Here is a 16937-nt window from a genome sequence, read left to right as displayed (position 1 = left end):
TGACGGCTGATGACGAGAGGAGGGTCAGGGACATGTAATGACTGTCCAGTTCATCGTCCAACTTTCGGGGTCATCATTTAGGAAGTTAGCTAGCTATGTAGATAGTGTTATAGAGTAGCTGAGCAAGAGATAGTTGGAAAATTACCAGCGGAGAGAAAAAAGAGCTAGTCCGTAGTCGTAAACATAAATCAGCTTTCAATTTCCAAACGGCAGCAGCGGCAGTTGCGGAACTTTTTCGTGGTGAACCCTCGATGACCATCAGATGTTTTTTCCTCTGTTTATCTGTCTGTCCAATTTCCTAGGCGCTCCAAGTCCTGTTACTGGAACAAGGACACGCATCGCATCGCTTCAGGAAAAGGTGTAACCGGAACGCCGAAGCATGGCAGATGACCATTAAATCACCGAAACCCATAAACCCGAAACCGAAAACATACTAACAAAACTTATAAGGGGTTGCAGCCTGTTTTTGGTTGATGGCTCAACTGCGTAGGAGTTGTTCTAGATTGATAGTCAATTGACGGACGACGAGGACGACCATCTGGGCAGGATGATTGCCAGCTGAACACGTGGCGCTTGAGGTTTTTTTAACACTGAACTTTTTTCGGTACAGATGAATTCAGGCTGAGAAAAAGTAGGACTGTGCACAGAAAGAAAAATGTAATCTTACATTACACTTTTTCGTCTCATCGTCGCAGAAAATATGAAAAAGAGTATAGCATCTTGACATTTGCGATGAAACTATCTTGCAATTTCATGTAAATCTCAGTGTCTCAACCGTGTTTTGTTGTACCTGTTCGTGTGCTGTTTGCTTCTGATCGAGTTGGAGACTCCTCCCGGAGGTGAAGGGCACGGAATTATTTAGTAAGGTAACTGAAAATATATGGAAATACCTCTTTGAGGAGTAGTTACAATGTTGATTATCTTGTTCCATTTGTTATTTTGCAGAAATTCGACAGTTGCTTTCGATGTCTTCCGGCACCTGTCGTCGTTTCCGTCGCTGAGGGAATCGGAAAACACCAACCGGCGTTTTTTTTTTTTTTTTTTTTTTTTTTTTTTTTTTTTTTTTTTTTTTTTTCTTTTTTTTTTGTAGCGGCCCACCACACTCCCCCACACCAAAAGGCTCAATTGAGCCCCCTGGTAATGGACGCTACTGTTCTCAGCATGTCTGGCAGCAATGAATAATAAAAGTTAACGCGAGCAAATTTTAATCATGCTGAGAACACAAAATTGTTTAATGTCGTGCGAGGAAATGTATTATTTAACTAAATTGACAACAATATGAATCTCAATGGAAAATAATTTCCTTTGAAGAGATTCATTATACTATATTTACTATTACACTAATTATATTTACTAATTTTATCAAGTTATGTTCAATAATTTAATAAGATAAAAATACAAACTACAATTTTTTAAAGAATAATAATATTAGAAATTAACGCTACAAATATGCAAAAGGTAAGCAAAACAAAGACTGGTTGATGATCGACTGTTTTAATGGTTCAATTTTTCTTTCAAAAGCTGTATCACTTTGGTTTTGAACATGGAACGATTGGTTATGTTTTTAATATCAGTTGGTAAGGTGTTGTATTTAGTAGGTCCAATAAACGAAATTCTTTTTTGCCCTAATGATGTTGTGGATCGGCTTCGTTGCAAGAAATCTGACTGGCGAGTGTTATGAGTTCGCAACCCCGTAGTAAAATGGAGGTTTTGAATATTTTCAGTTGAGTGTAGATTATCATAGATATATATAACAGTTTGCAAATCACAGAGTTCAGATATTGGAAGAACGTTATGCGTTCTTAAAGAGTATAGCTGAAAGGTAGGGAATAACAAAGGGAGTTTTAAGATGTTTTTCAAGCATCTATTCTGGAGCGTTTGAAGTTTCTGTAAGTGAGACAAAGAAGCTCTTCCCCATATCATAACAAGGTAGTTCAAATGAGAGTGAATAAACGCAAAATAAAATTTAAAGAGAACATGTTGGGGAACAAAATTTCTCAGTTTCCAAAGAACACCGCAAAGAGGAGTAATTTTTTTTTCCAGGTGTTCAGTTTGACGATTCCATGAAAGAGTTTCATCTAAGTAAATTCCTAAGTATTTGAAACAACTAACTCTCTCAATCGTATTACCATTCATAGCTGGGTCATTAGTACGAGGCAGTTTTTTATGTGAAGAACGAAACAACATGTATTTGGTTTTTGTATAATTAAGTGAAAGTAGGTTTGAATTGAAATATTTTGAAAGCAGTTTTAGGTCGTCTTCAATGTGCTGAATTATAATATCAGGTGAAGTTTCTGAATAAAAAATTGCTGTATCATCGGCAAATAAACGTGCTGTGCCTTTAAGTTGAAGGTTACATAAATCATTTACATATAAGAGGAAAAGTAATGGCCCGATATTACTCCCTTGTGGTACACCGATATCAATATTTCTTAATTCGCTTCTTGTATTTTCAATAGCCACAAACTGCTTGCGATCTTCTAGGTAGCTACGAAGGATATTATTTGCTGTTCCTCTTATCCCGTATTTATGCAATTTGGACAATAATATGTCATGATTTAGAGTGTCGAAAGCTTTTTTGAGATCCAAAAACAATGCCCCAACAACATTTTTTGACTCTATTTTACATATGATAGATTCCACTAATTCTGAGATGGCAATTTGAGTGCTCGAGCCTGATCTAAATCCATATTGCAGTTTATAGAGTATATTGTTCTGATTTAGAAAGTCTACAATCCTATTAACAAGAAGCTTCTCGAACACTTTACTAAAAACGCTTAAGGTCGAGATAGGACGATAGTTATTGACGTCAAGCGAATCGCCAGCCTTAAAAACAGGGATAACTTTCGCAATTTTTAGACAGTTCGGGAAAACTCCTGACTCTAATATTTGGTTAAAATATTGTGTGAGTATGTACGAGAATGTTTCATGGTTGTTTTTTAGGACATTAACAGGGAAGCCATCTGGTCTATGACCCTTTTTATTTTTAAGTGAAAAAATAACTAATCGAACCTCGTTTACATTAGCGGGTCGTAAGAAGATTGTATTTTCTACCTGTGCGATATGAGACAAATGATCATTTTCAGTGTCTATTGGAATCTCTTTAGCCAGGTTCTTTCCAATTGTGGAAAAATGTTTGTTAAATTTCTCACAAATCTGTGTACTATTGGTTATAACACCTCTTTCATCTGAAAGGTTGATTGAGGAAGTCGTTTTAGATTTACCTAAGAGCGTATTTATGTTTTTCCAGAGCTTAGAATGCGGAGAATTATTTAATAAGCGCTCGTAATAGAGCCTTTTACATTCTTGTTTTTTTGCACTCACTTTTTTATTTAAATGAATTAACATCTCTTTCAAATTGTTATCATTAGGATGCTTTTTTGATCGTTTTAAATAATTATCTTTTATTTTGATGAGTGTCCACAGGTCAAATGTCATCCACGGACAGCAATTACCTTTAAGTTTTACCCTTTTATTAAGTGTACGAGTAGAAACTTTCACAAAGCGATTGTAAGTTGATGTGATTTCTTGTAGGCCTTCATCAACACTTTCTGGTAGTTGAATACTGTTTAAATAATTCACAAATAAGCTGTTTAGTTTAGCGTAGTCAACTATCTCTTTTCTTAGAATTGTTACATTTTTATCACCTAATAAATTGAAGGACGTGAGTATTTGTAGATGGTCACTAACATCAGAAAAGATTGTATCATTTTTCAATCGATCTAAGTCAATTTGCTTCGATATTACGTGATCTAGAATATTCCGAGTTGTTGGCCTAGTAGGAAATGTGTTTGTACAAGCGTATCCAAAAGATTCTAAGATAGATCTATATTTTGCTACGGTATTCAAATTAACCAGATTCACAGGAACGTTTAAATCACCTACAATAAAGCAGGAGTGATTATCAGCAACAGACGTTAGAAGAGATTCAATTTGATCACAAAACTTGTTAAACGAAAATGCAGGGGGTCTATATACGCCATGAACACAAATTACTTGACCACTTGTACAGATTTCGACACTTATTCGGTGAAAGCCATCAAAAGTTATATTTTCAGTAGTTTTAAAATTCAAATTTGTTTTTATATACATAGCTAGGCCTCCATATGGTTGATCACGGCAAGAGAAAATAGATGTATATCCCGGAATGTTGTAAATACAACAGTTGTCTTTACCAAGCCAAGTTTCACAAATAACAATAACATCGATACAAACATTAAAATGATCAATAGTTTGTAATATGCAATCAAATTTATCTAAATTATTCATACTACGTACATTCCATTGCAAAATTCTAAAGGATCTTGAATCATTATTAAAACTACTTAAATTAAAATCTTCTACATTTTCGTGGTATCTATTAATTAAACTATCCATTGAATAAAATATATAAAAGTTTCAAACAGTTGTAGATTTAAGATCTTATTTTGATCGTGGATCAGCATTGTTCCTTTTTCGTTTGGGTGAAGGACTTTCATTTGGAATCGTAGATGTGTTATTTCCTTGCTGAGTGACATGCATGCTCATATAACGATTCATTTCGAGTTTAGTTTTAATTATATCAGGTTTTGAATTTTCTGTTTGTTTGACCAGAATGGCACCATTTTGTGACAGTGAATCATTCAGTGTGTAATATTCAATTTGATCAAAATGATAGCTTGTTATCATTGGATGCAGTTTTTGTGTTAGAAAATAAATGTATTATAAACGAAAAACCCAATCTTTTTCTTATTGGATAAATAGCCACATCTAAGAGTGACATTGGAAATGTGAACCTACAGTAAACAAAGCAGTCTAATGCGATGGGAAGTTTACATGAAACAAGCAGTACTGTTGCGTGTAAATGCCCGATTCCCTTCTACCCATGCTATTGCATGTAATGTTACATGGATTTTTCTAAGTGTGTGTATACCGTGGCCAAGATTCCATCTCATTACCATTGCAATGGATTGGCGTGGAAGTCTTCAGCTCTGCTCACTTTGTCCAAGCCGTTGGCAATGTAACACAGTCAAGAATTAAAATATTTTGTTCAAAACTGAGGAAAACAGACTTTTTCATAAAGTGAAACATTGTAAAAATCATTCTGCAAAAAACGGAAACTGGATACTCTTTGTAAGATTTTATTAAAACCTTCATTTAGCAGTTCTTTTATTAAAATCCTCAAGAATAACTAAATTTTGATTTCGAACTACATACATAAAAAATTGTAATAACATATAGCTTCATGATTAATAGGTCGATTTCAGCGATGTTTTAATACGTATAAAAAATTATCACAGTTTTTTTATTTATAAGTTATTTTTATCTGCACACTACGAAATAAATCTGTAAAATCACATCACGTGTGATGTAAATATAAAGATGCATCATATATGACAGAATTTTCAGTGCTAGTTGGAAATTACACGCCAGTAAAATTTTGCAACGTGTGAAATGAAAGTGATGTAAAATTTTGCAACGTGTAAAATCAAAATGATGTAAATTATAAAATCACTGAATACTGGAATAAAAACTTTCCAATTGGAATTTGTTTTATTTAATTTATCTTTTATATGATTCAATAATGGAATTTTCTCATTTCCTAATAAAAAATAAAATCTTTCTATAATTAATATAATTCATTTTATAAAACGGCAAAATTTTTTTATCTCACAAATTTTGTTTGTCTTTAGGATTTACATCCATACTTTTATTTTCTTCCCCGAAGTACCAGATCCTAAATTTAATAACGTGGAGCCACTTCCAGATCCGCATCAAAGATCTCCAGCAACCAGCAAGATCGATTAACTCACTCGCGGGAAAACTGCTTCAATAAAAAATTATAAAATATTATATATGGTGCACGACTTGACTTAACATTTTGTTGACATTTGTGTGTGCCTGTTTTTGACAGTCTGTATTTTTACATGACATTAACGCGTTCAGTGTTTTAAAATATTCATTGAATATTAATTCAATATCCTATAACATTCCATGTTGTGTAATTTTAAGAAATTTCTATTTCAGTGCTGTTAAGAATTCTGTGTGACCAGAAAAAAGTTGCAAAATTACATCACATATGATGTAAATAAAAAAACATCACATATGACGGAATTTTCAGTGCGAGTTGAATATTACACGCCTGTAAACATTTACAGGCGTGTGGAATTTGAAAAACATGTAAAATATTAAAGACGTGTAATATTCAATTCACACTGAAAATTCCATCATATGTGATGCTTCTTTTTATTTACATACATCAAATGTGATGTAAATTTCCATCAAATAATTGCGTTCCGTGTCAAGTAATATTTATGCCATTAGAATTCAGTGCTGTTAAGGATTCAATCTTGTTTTCATCTGTAAATTTACATTAATAAATCGCGTTCTATGTCATGTAACATTAAAGATTTCCAATTTCAGTGTTGTTAAGGATTCAGATATTTTTTCTGTGTGGTCGAAAAAAAATGTTTAAAAAAATCGAACATAAAACCATAGACAGGATTAATCAACTTAGTGAAATGATTCTGTAAAAAGATTTTATAATTTGGCAATATGGAAATAAGTTTATTGAAATTAACTATTTAAAATAACTTTTTTCGAACTGCAACCATATATGTATATAGATTCTTATTATAATCAGTCAAAGTTATATCCAACGAACAGAAGTAAGTAATCCACTTCAAGAGAAAGCACAAAAATTGAAACAATTTTTAGTATAAGAGTTCCTGAGCTCAAATACTTTAGTACTGAAAAGTATTAAACTACAAAAATACTAGACAAAGATTGGCCACGAGCCGCAAAGTTTTTCAAAAGGATTGTATGCAAACCTTTCCCACAGGCCACAATTCAATATGTTGTTAAATTGCATCATCTATAACTTTTTATAATCTGCATTCCGTGTTTTTGTTTAGTGCTTGTTTGTTTGTTATTTCTCTTTAAGAGTCGTTTTGAAAATCAGTGATTTATTGAGATTTTATTGTGGGAAATAGCTAGCTCGTAAGAAAATTCGAAAGGTTGGTTTTCTAATAATTTGAAAGGTCTTAATAAATATTCAAAAAGAACGTCTCGTAGATATTTATAGGAATCCTCAGGAAATGTCTGGGGGAATAAGAGGTGTAAGTAAAACGAAGATCGCATCATTTTCAAAAAATGGCTCCTGATCCAAACTTCTCCCTTATTAACACAACCCAACCTGAGAGACTTAAATATAGATTCGCAGACGTATAGACGGTTTCTATACTGGTGATACTGACTCATCATTGTTTCAGAGTTTTTTCAAAACAACAGTAGGGTAAGTGAGCCCTATTTTGGCATGGTCCTTTTCTTGGCATGCCAACATGTTTTTTCATCTTTTTCAGGTCCAAATTGAGCTAAAAAAAATTGAATATATTTTCATTGCGAAGAGAATCATTTGTTTCAAATCTGTGCATACCGAATTTTTTGATTGTTTGTACTTTATTAAAGTAGTTAATTTTTTTCGATCAGCATCCGACGCAATTATTTTGGAAATCACCGTATGAAAATCAGATGAAACTGTTAAATTCACATGCGATTTTAAACGCGGACATTCATTAGAAAAATTTGCAATAAATACTCATGCCTATAGTTAAACTATACTGGGATAAAGTATTTTACTAACAATCCTTCCTTCATCCCTCATTCACTCCTAGCACGTAGCCGGCAACATTATTGATCGTTTTTAAAGGGAGAGCATGAGTGCTAGAATTTTTTTTTGCAAGTCTTCGAATTTTGGAGTATTTATTCGATTTTTAACCCTCATCCGCATTAGATTTCATTACCCTTATCAGCACTAGGAGTGTCAATTTGGCACTCCAAGCTAAAATCGTCATAACTCTTGTTATATCTAACCGATTAATATGAAACTTATATCACTAGAAACCTTGTAATGTCAGTAAAATATGTTAATATATATAGCTAAAGCTTATGGTTTTCTCGTTATTCAGCATGAAAGAAAAAAAATCCGAAAAAAACATGCCTCATTAAAAGTGCTGTAGTTCATATATTACACGTCCAAAAATATTTGCTTTATGCATATGAAAGCTTAAGTTAATGTCTACATCATGAAGCCAAGAAATATTTTTCAAAATTTTTTTTAATGAAATGGTCACAAAAAGTTAAAAAAAGTGGTCTGAAAAACCTACTTTTCATTAGATTGCTAGTAAAAACTATTTGAGCGGTGATAGAGCTTTTGTAAAAATATCATTACAAATTTTATTCTAATTCTGACATTTTGTTGTCTTTAGATTTTTGATGCAACAAAAATTGAATTTACTGGAATTTTGCAAAGTTGACTACTTTGCGCGATTTTTTCACAAGTTGAAATTTCATCTGTTTTTGTGGTCCACCGTCAGGTTGTACCCGGATTTTCAGTGCTTTTACAATGCTTGGACCAATAAAAAGTATATTCATTGGAAAGCACATTTAATCTACATTCTAGTGAGGTGCAACAATTCACGCTGTGAGATTTAACAAAAATATGAAAATTATAAACGTAAAATCATTCCTGAATTTCTAGAACCACAAGCAGCACGTTCAGCAAAACGTGTTTGTTTGCTCTCCGAGTAGGTACGGTGGGTGGTGATTCGGGCAGAGAGCCAAGCCGAGAGCCGAAATAATGATGCGTGTTGGTTTTTGTGCCAATATATAAATTTCCTAAAGAAAATGTTCCTATACTATACTATACTCCGTGTAGTACACGGAGAAGAAAGACGACAGTTGTTCCAAATATTTCAGCTTGTTATACCAAAAAAACAAAATGCAGTTGATACTTATATAATAGATTCAACTACAAACTTCTAATTGCCCTTACGCAATCAACTATCAATATAATGCATTCAACTGTATGATTTATTTTATGCATTCAACTATAAATACAATAGATTCAACCAAGGATGGTCAAAATCGAATCGTTCATCCAATCATGAACCTCTCTTACTCGATTCACTCAAGCACTCACACGAATTTTTTGAATCTCTATCTTACTCGACTCTGGGAGGAGAAAAAAAACGATGATCGAATCGAATCCGAATGCTCTTGGTTTGTGAACCGCGTTGCTCGAATTTATTTTATTTTAGATCATACCACGATGCTATCATCGATTTTTCTTGTTGACCGATTATCGTTTCGTGATCCGATTCAACGCGTTCAACAGAAAGGAGCAATCGAATCAGTGAACGATTGAACCGCGCACGCTTTGGTTAGATTTACGATCGGCATAGGAATAAGGAAAAAAAAACACAGGAGCAGATAATCTGCCAAACTATAGAAAACGTTAGGGTTGAAAATGTAATGTCAATTACAATGGTATGCTAATGAAAATGACAATGACAATGACAATGACAATGACAATGACAATGACAATGACAATGACAATGACAATGACAATGACAATGACAATGACAATGACAATGACAATGACAATGACAATGACAATGACAATGACAATGACAATGACAATGACAATGACAATGACAATGACAATGACAATGACATGACAATGACATGACAATGACAATGACAATGACATGACAATGACATGACAATGACAATGACAATGACAATGACATGACAATGACATGACAATGACAATGACAATGACATGACAATGACAATGACAATGACAATGACAATGACAATGACAATGACAATGACAATGACAATGACAATGACAATGACAATGACAATGACAATGACAATGACAATGACAATGACAATGACAATGACAATGACAATGACAATGACAATGACATGACAATGACATGACAATGACATGACAATGACGTGACAATGACATGACAATGACAATGACAATGACATGACAATGACATGACAATGACATGACAATGACAATGACAATGACAATGACAATGACAATGACAATGACAATGACAATGACAATGACAATGACAATGACAATGACAATGACAATGACAATGACAATGACAATGACATGACAATGACATGACAATGACAATGACATGACAATGACAATGACAATGACAATGACAATGACAATGACAATGACATGACAATGACATGACAATGACAATGACAATGACAATGACAATGACAATGACAATGACAATGACAATGACAATGACAATGACAATGACAATGACAATGACAATGACAATGACAATGACAATGACATGACAATGACAATGACATGACAATGACATGACAATGACATGACAATGACAATGACAATGACATGACATGACAATGACATGACAATGACAATGACAATGACAATGACAATGACAATGACAATGACAATGACAATGACAATGACAATGACAATGACAATGACAATGACAATGACAATGACAATGACAATGACAATGACAATGACAATGACAATGACAATGACAATGACAATGACAATGACAATGACAATGACAATGACAATGACAATGACAATGACAATGACAATGACAATGACAATGACAATGACAATGACAATGACAATGACAATGACAATGACAATGACAATGACAATGACAATGACAATGACAATGACAATGACAATGACAATGACAATGACAATGACAATGACAATGACAATGACAATGACAATGACAATGACAATGACAATGACAATGACAATGACAATGACAATGACAATGACAATGACATGACAATGACAATGACAATGACAATGACAATGACATGACAATGACATGACAATGACAATGACAATGACAATGACAATGACAATGACAATGACATGACAATGACATGACAATGACAATGACATGACAATGACATGACAATGACATAACAATGACATGACAATGACATGACAATGACATGACAATGACATGACAATGACATGACAATGACATGACAATGACATGACAATGACATGACAATGACATGACAATGACATGACAATGACATGACAATGACATGACAATGACATGACAATGACATGACAATGACATGACAATGACATGACAATGACATGACAATGACATGACAATGACATGACAATGACATGACAATGACATGACAATGACATGACAATGACATGACAATGACATGACAATGACATGACAATGACATGACAATGACATGACAATGACATGACAATGACATGACAATGACATGACAATGACATGACAATGACATGACAATGACATGACAATGACATGACAATGACATGACAATGACATGACAATGACATGACAATGACATGACAATGACATGACAATGACATGACAATGACATGACAATGACATGACAATGACATGACAATGACATGACAATGACATGACAATGACATGACAATGACATGACAATGACATGACAATGACATGACAATGACATGACAATGACATGACAATGACATGACAATGACATGACAATGACATGACAATGACATGACAATGACATGACAATGACATGACAATGACATGACAATGACATGACAATGACATGACAATGACATGACAATGACATGACAATGACATGACAATGACATGACAATGACATGACAATGACATGACAATGACATGACAATGACATGACAATGACATGACAATGACATGACAATGACATGACAATGACATGACAATGACATGACAATGACATGACAATGACATGACAATGACATGACAATGACATGACAATGACATGACAATGACATGACAATGACATGACAATGACATGACAATGACATGACAATGACATGACAATGACATGACAATGACATGACAATGACATGACAATGACATGACAATGACATGACAATGACATGACAATGACATGACAATGACATGACAATGACATGACAATGACATGACAATGACATGACAATGACATGACAATGACATGACAATGACATGACAATGACATGACAATGACATGACAATGACATGACAATGACATGACAATGACATGACAATGACATGACAATGACATGACAATGACATGACAATGACATGACAATGACATGACAATGACATGACAATGACATGACAATGACATGACAATGACATGACAATGACATGACAATGACATGACAATGACATGACAATGACATGACAATGACATGACAATGACATGACAATGACATGACAATGACATGACAATGACATGACAATGACATGACAATGACATGACAATGACATGACAATGACATGACAATGACATGACAATGACATGACAATGACATGACAATGACATGACAATGACATGACAATGACATGACAATGACATGACAATGACATGACAATGACATGACAATGACATGACAATGACATGACAATGACATGACAATGACATGACAATGACATGACAATGACATGACAATGACATGACAATGACATGACAATGACATGACAATGACATGACAATGACATGACAATGACATGACAATGACATGACAATGACATGACAATGACATGACAATGACATGACAATGACATGACAATGACATGACAATGACATGACAATGACATGACAATGACATGACAATGACATGACAATGACATGACAATGACATGACAATGACATGACAATGACATGACAATGACATGACAATGACATGACAATGACATGACAATGACATGACAATGACATGACAATGACATGACAATGACATGACAATGACATGACAATGACATGACAATGACATGACAATGACATGACAATGACATGACAATGACATGACAATGACATGACAATGACATGACAATGACATGACAATGACATGACAATGACATGACAATGACATGACAATGACATGACAATGACATGACAATGACATGACAATGACATGACAATGACATGACAATGACATGACAATGACATGACAATGACATGACAATGACATGACAATGACATGACAATGACATGACAATGACATGACAATGACATGACAATGACATGACAATGACATGACAATGACATGACAATGACATGACAATGACATGACAATGACATGACAATGACATGACAATGACATGACAATGACATGACAATGACATGACAATGACATGACAATGACATGACAATGACATGACAATGACATGACAATGACATGACAATGACATGACAATGACATGACAATGACATGACAATGACATGACAATGACATGACAATGACATGACAATGACATGACAATGACATGACAATGACATGACAATGACATGACAATGACATGACAATGACATGACAATGACATGACAATGACATGACAATGACATGACAATGACATGACAATGACATGACAATGACATGACAATGACATGACAATGACATGACAATGACATGACAATGACATGACAATGACATGACATTGTCATGACATTTATGATCTACTTCATTTGATTGAAAATTTGGCAGATTTATTTAAAATATATGTGGTTTTTTTTTGTTTTCAACAGTGTCCTAAAAAATGATTTGATTTTATTCGTTTGTTAAATAAATTTAATGATTTTTTTCCAATTTCATATAAAATATATGTTATGTTTGATTTGTAAGGGGACATTGAGTTCAAAAAAAATTCAAAAAAGAAAATCAATTATAATAAATGACAATCGGATTTATGAAAATTATAAAAGCTTATTCATTAAAAAAAAAAGAATTCCTTTTAAAAAAAAGTTGATGGATGAAAGAGTACATTAAATTAGACCCCGTTCCAGCATCAATTCCACCACTTCTGGTAACAAATTATTGTTCATTTTCAGAACCATAATATCTTTGAGAGTTGAATCACTGAGCCGCATCCGTGAGTCAGACAAAATAAATTTTACCTGACTAAAAAGGCGCTCTACAGTAACTTGCGTGGAAGGGGCTGAAAGAATTATCATTGCCAAGCGGTATATTTTTGGATTCGAAAATTTTCTCTTTCTCCAATAATCCAAAATATCAAAGCAGGACCCCGTAGAAGCCTTTGGTTGATCGGACGATGTTCCTGGCTGCGTTTCGGATGAAGTAGGCGATGACGAGGCTGTTGAATAATCTACATTGTTATTTAATATTTAACATTAAAATTGAAGCAGTCATATTACCAATCGTGATGTTCACCTTCTCTCGGCTCTCCAGCTTCAATAGATCTAAAAGAAGTGCATCATTTGATGACTTTTTCGAAGTTCCGGGACTAATATTCGGGCTTCCTTCGTTAAAAAAGTTCATCAGGTAATCTTCCACAAATCCACTACCTTGGTTCTGTTCCTTGTTCGAACAACACACTTCCACCAATCCGTGCAGATCATCAAGACGACAACTTAGTGCAACCAGGTAATCCTTTTAAAACAAATTGAAATTAGTTTATTGAAAAGTATTAATCAATCAATGATCCATCTTCAAAAAAAATTTTTTTTTATTTAAAAATTTACCGTCAGTAAGAACGTAAAGTGTCGTGTCCTGTAATACGTCGTGTGTTTTTTGTGTAGTTAAAAGTTCTTACGTTAGTACAACCCACAAAAATGAGTAAAATTTATGAAGATTGAAAAGTTTAATAATATAATTTGAAAAAAAATGTGATTAAATAACTGTTTGATAAAATTAAAATATGATTTAGAAAAAAGAACCATTGATTGAATTCTATAATTTTTAGATTTGCGTTCAACAGATTTTAATACCTGTGCGTCTCTGCTGTCCTTGGAACTCAATCGGCGAGACCCATTGAAGTTGAAGCGAGGATCAATATACAGGCATGCTTTAAATGCCATGCTTGTGCTGAGTTTATGAATCCTCTTCTCCATGGAACTCAGCAGTCTCGCTGCCAATGCATTACCCTCGTTAGAAATAGAACTTAGTTCCGCTTGGGCAATAAGCCAATCGGCGTAGAACTCGGACAAGGGAACGTGGTCCTTTTGGAGCTTCAATGTCAAAACATTGATGGGTTTAAATGCTTGACAGAAGCTATCAATTAAATCCCATTGTTTGTCAAAATCTGAAACGAAAAAAACGCTGTAACACTAGACTGAGTCGATTTGGGGTCATTTTTTAATTTCTCAAACCCTGGGGTCTTAAAAGCTTCGTCTTGGTCCAAAACTCATCCATGATTTTTTGCAGAATTTTTAATTAACGTTTACATGAGTAAATTTGAACTTTTATGTTTGTATGGGAAAATTGAATATTTTGTACTGAAAAATCGTCATCATTTTTGTTTCTTCTGTGGAACCGAGCCAGCTGACAGATTTTGTGCCAATTTATAAAATTCCTAAAGGAAATTTTCCGCCAAACATCTTTGTCGAAGACATCAACTTCGTATCTTATTAGGAAAAAAAGTTATTAGCTGTTTAACAGTGGTATGTCTTTTCGCATTGATAAACAATAAATTCAATTGACATCACTGCTGGAGCCCCGCGAAGTGTTGCATTAAAAGTAATCATGCAATACCTCGCTAGGCACGCTGCAGGGATGTCAATTGAGTTTATTGTTTTTCAATGCGAAAAGACATACCTCTGTTAAACAGCTAATAACTTTTTTGCCTAATAAGATACGAAGTTAAGGTCTTCGACAAAGTTGTTTGGTGGAAAATTTCCTTTAGGAATTTTATAAATTGGCACAAAATCTGTCAGCTGGCTCGGTTCCACAGAAGAAACAAAAATGATGATGATTTTTCAGTACAAAATATTCAATTTTCCCATACAAACATAAAAGTTCAAATTTACTCATGTAAACGTTAATTAAAAATTCTGCAAAAAATCATGGATGAGTTTTGGACCAAGACGAAGCTTTTAAGACCCCAGGGTTTGAGAAATTCAAAAATGACCCCAAATCGACTCAGTCTACTGTAACACACTTTTCTAAACAGTAAATAAGTAAATTGTAATTTCAATGAAATTCAACACTTACTCAGCGACGGATCATGATGCTGCAAGGTAGCTAGAAATGGCTTCGTTCTTAAAACCTGCAGATACCTCAACAGAATGAACCAAACACCCCAACGGGTTTCATTCACCTTTGGAGGAAGAGCTATTTTGTGTAGGATAAAAAGCTCCCTGTTTGTCTTGTGGTGCATCGTCTGACATATTTTGTTTATTCTTTCCAACCTTGGTTTACATGTTTTAATGTCATCATACGCTACCAGTTGTGCTGTATGAGCACCACATCTGACGCTGTTTAGAATTTCCAGTTGTTCAACATCATTATCATCGCGATCTGTATCCTCGCTCTCTAAAGCTTGAGAGCCTTCAGATGTTTCCTCGTCTTCGACGGTACTCCAAGTTTCCCCGGATGAGGTCGCGGTGGCGTGTTGATCACCTGCGGTATTGATGTCGTTGTCGTCCTCTTCCTCTGATTCCAAGGTGCCTTGCCGTTTGTAATTCATTAGTAACTGAAATTCAGCAGGTAGCATGGTGCTAATTGGAATTTCATCTTCGGAGATTTCTTTTGAAAAAATGTTCAACAGTGGAACACTTGAACACATATTCGCACCGTTGTCATGCACAACTGCGAAAATCTGATCTAATGACAATCCAAAATCGCCTATAATTTGTAGGACAACTTTGGCCAAATTTTCTTTTGTTTGTCGTTCAACCATCTCCTGCGCAGCTTTATTTAAAACAAATGAAGATAGACAATTGAAAATTAGAAACACTATATTTCAAATTATCGGATTCTTAACTGCACAGAAATGAATGTAAAATTATAATCCATTTTTCCATTCTTGTAATTTTTGCAACTTTGCTACTTTAGTGATTAGGGGCCGTTCACATACCACGTGGACAACTTAGGGGGGAGGGGCTTTCCAGTTTAAGTTTGAACAATAAATAGCTATTTGAAAGCAAGTTATAAATATGATAGTTAAGAAATTTCAAATTTTAAAAAATATTTTTTATCAGGAAATGATTCTTTTTTTTTTAATCAGCCATTTCAATAACAAAAAAGCAAAAACTGGTGATTTCTAACTGTCAAATTAGATTTAGAGAAAAAAATTCAATACTGTCCACGTGGACATCCGAGGAGGGGGGTAGGG

This window comes from Uranotaenia lowii, chromosome 2 (assembly GCF_029784155.1).
Source record: "Uranotaenia lowii strain MFRU-FL chromosome 2, ASM2978415v1, whole genome shotgun sequence".
In the NCBI taxonomy this organism is placed as follows: Eukaryota; Metazoa; Arthropoda; class Insecta; order Diptera; family Culicidae; genus Uranotaenia; species Uranotaenia lowii.
Note: the sequence above shows the minus strand (reverse complement) of the source record.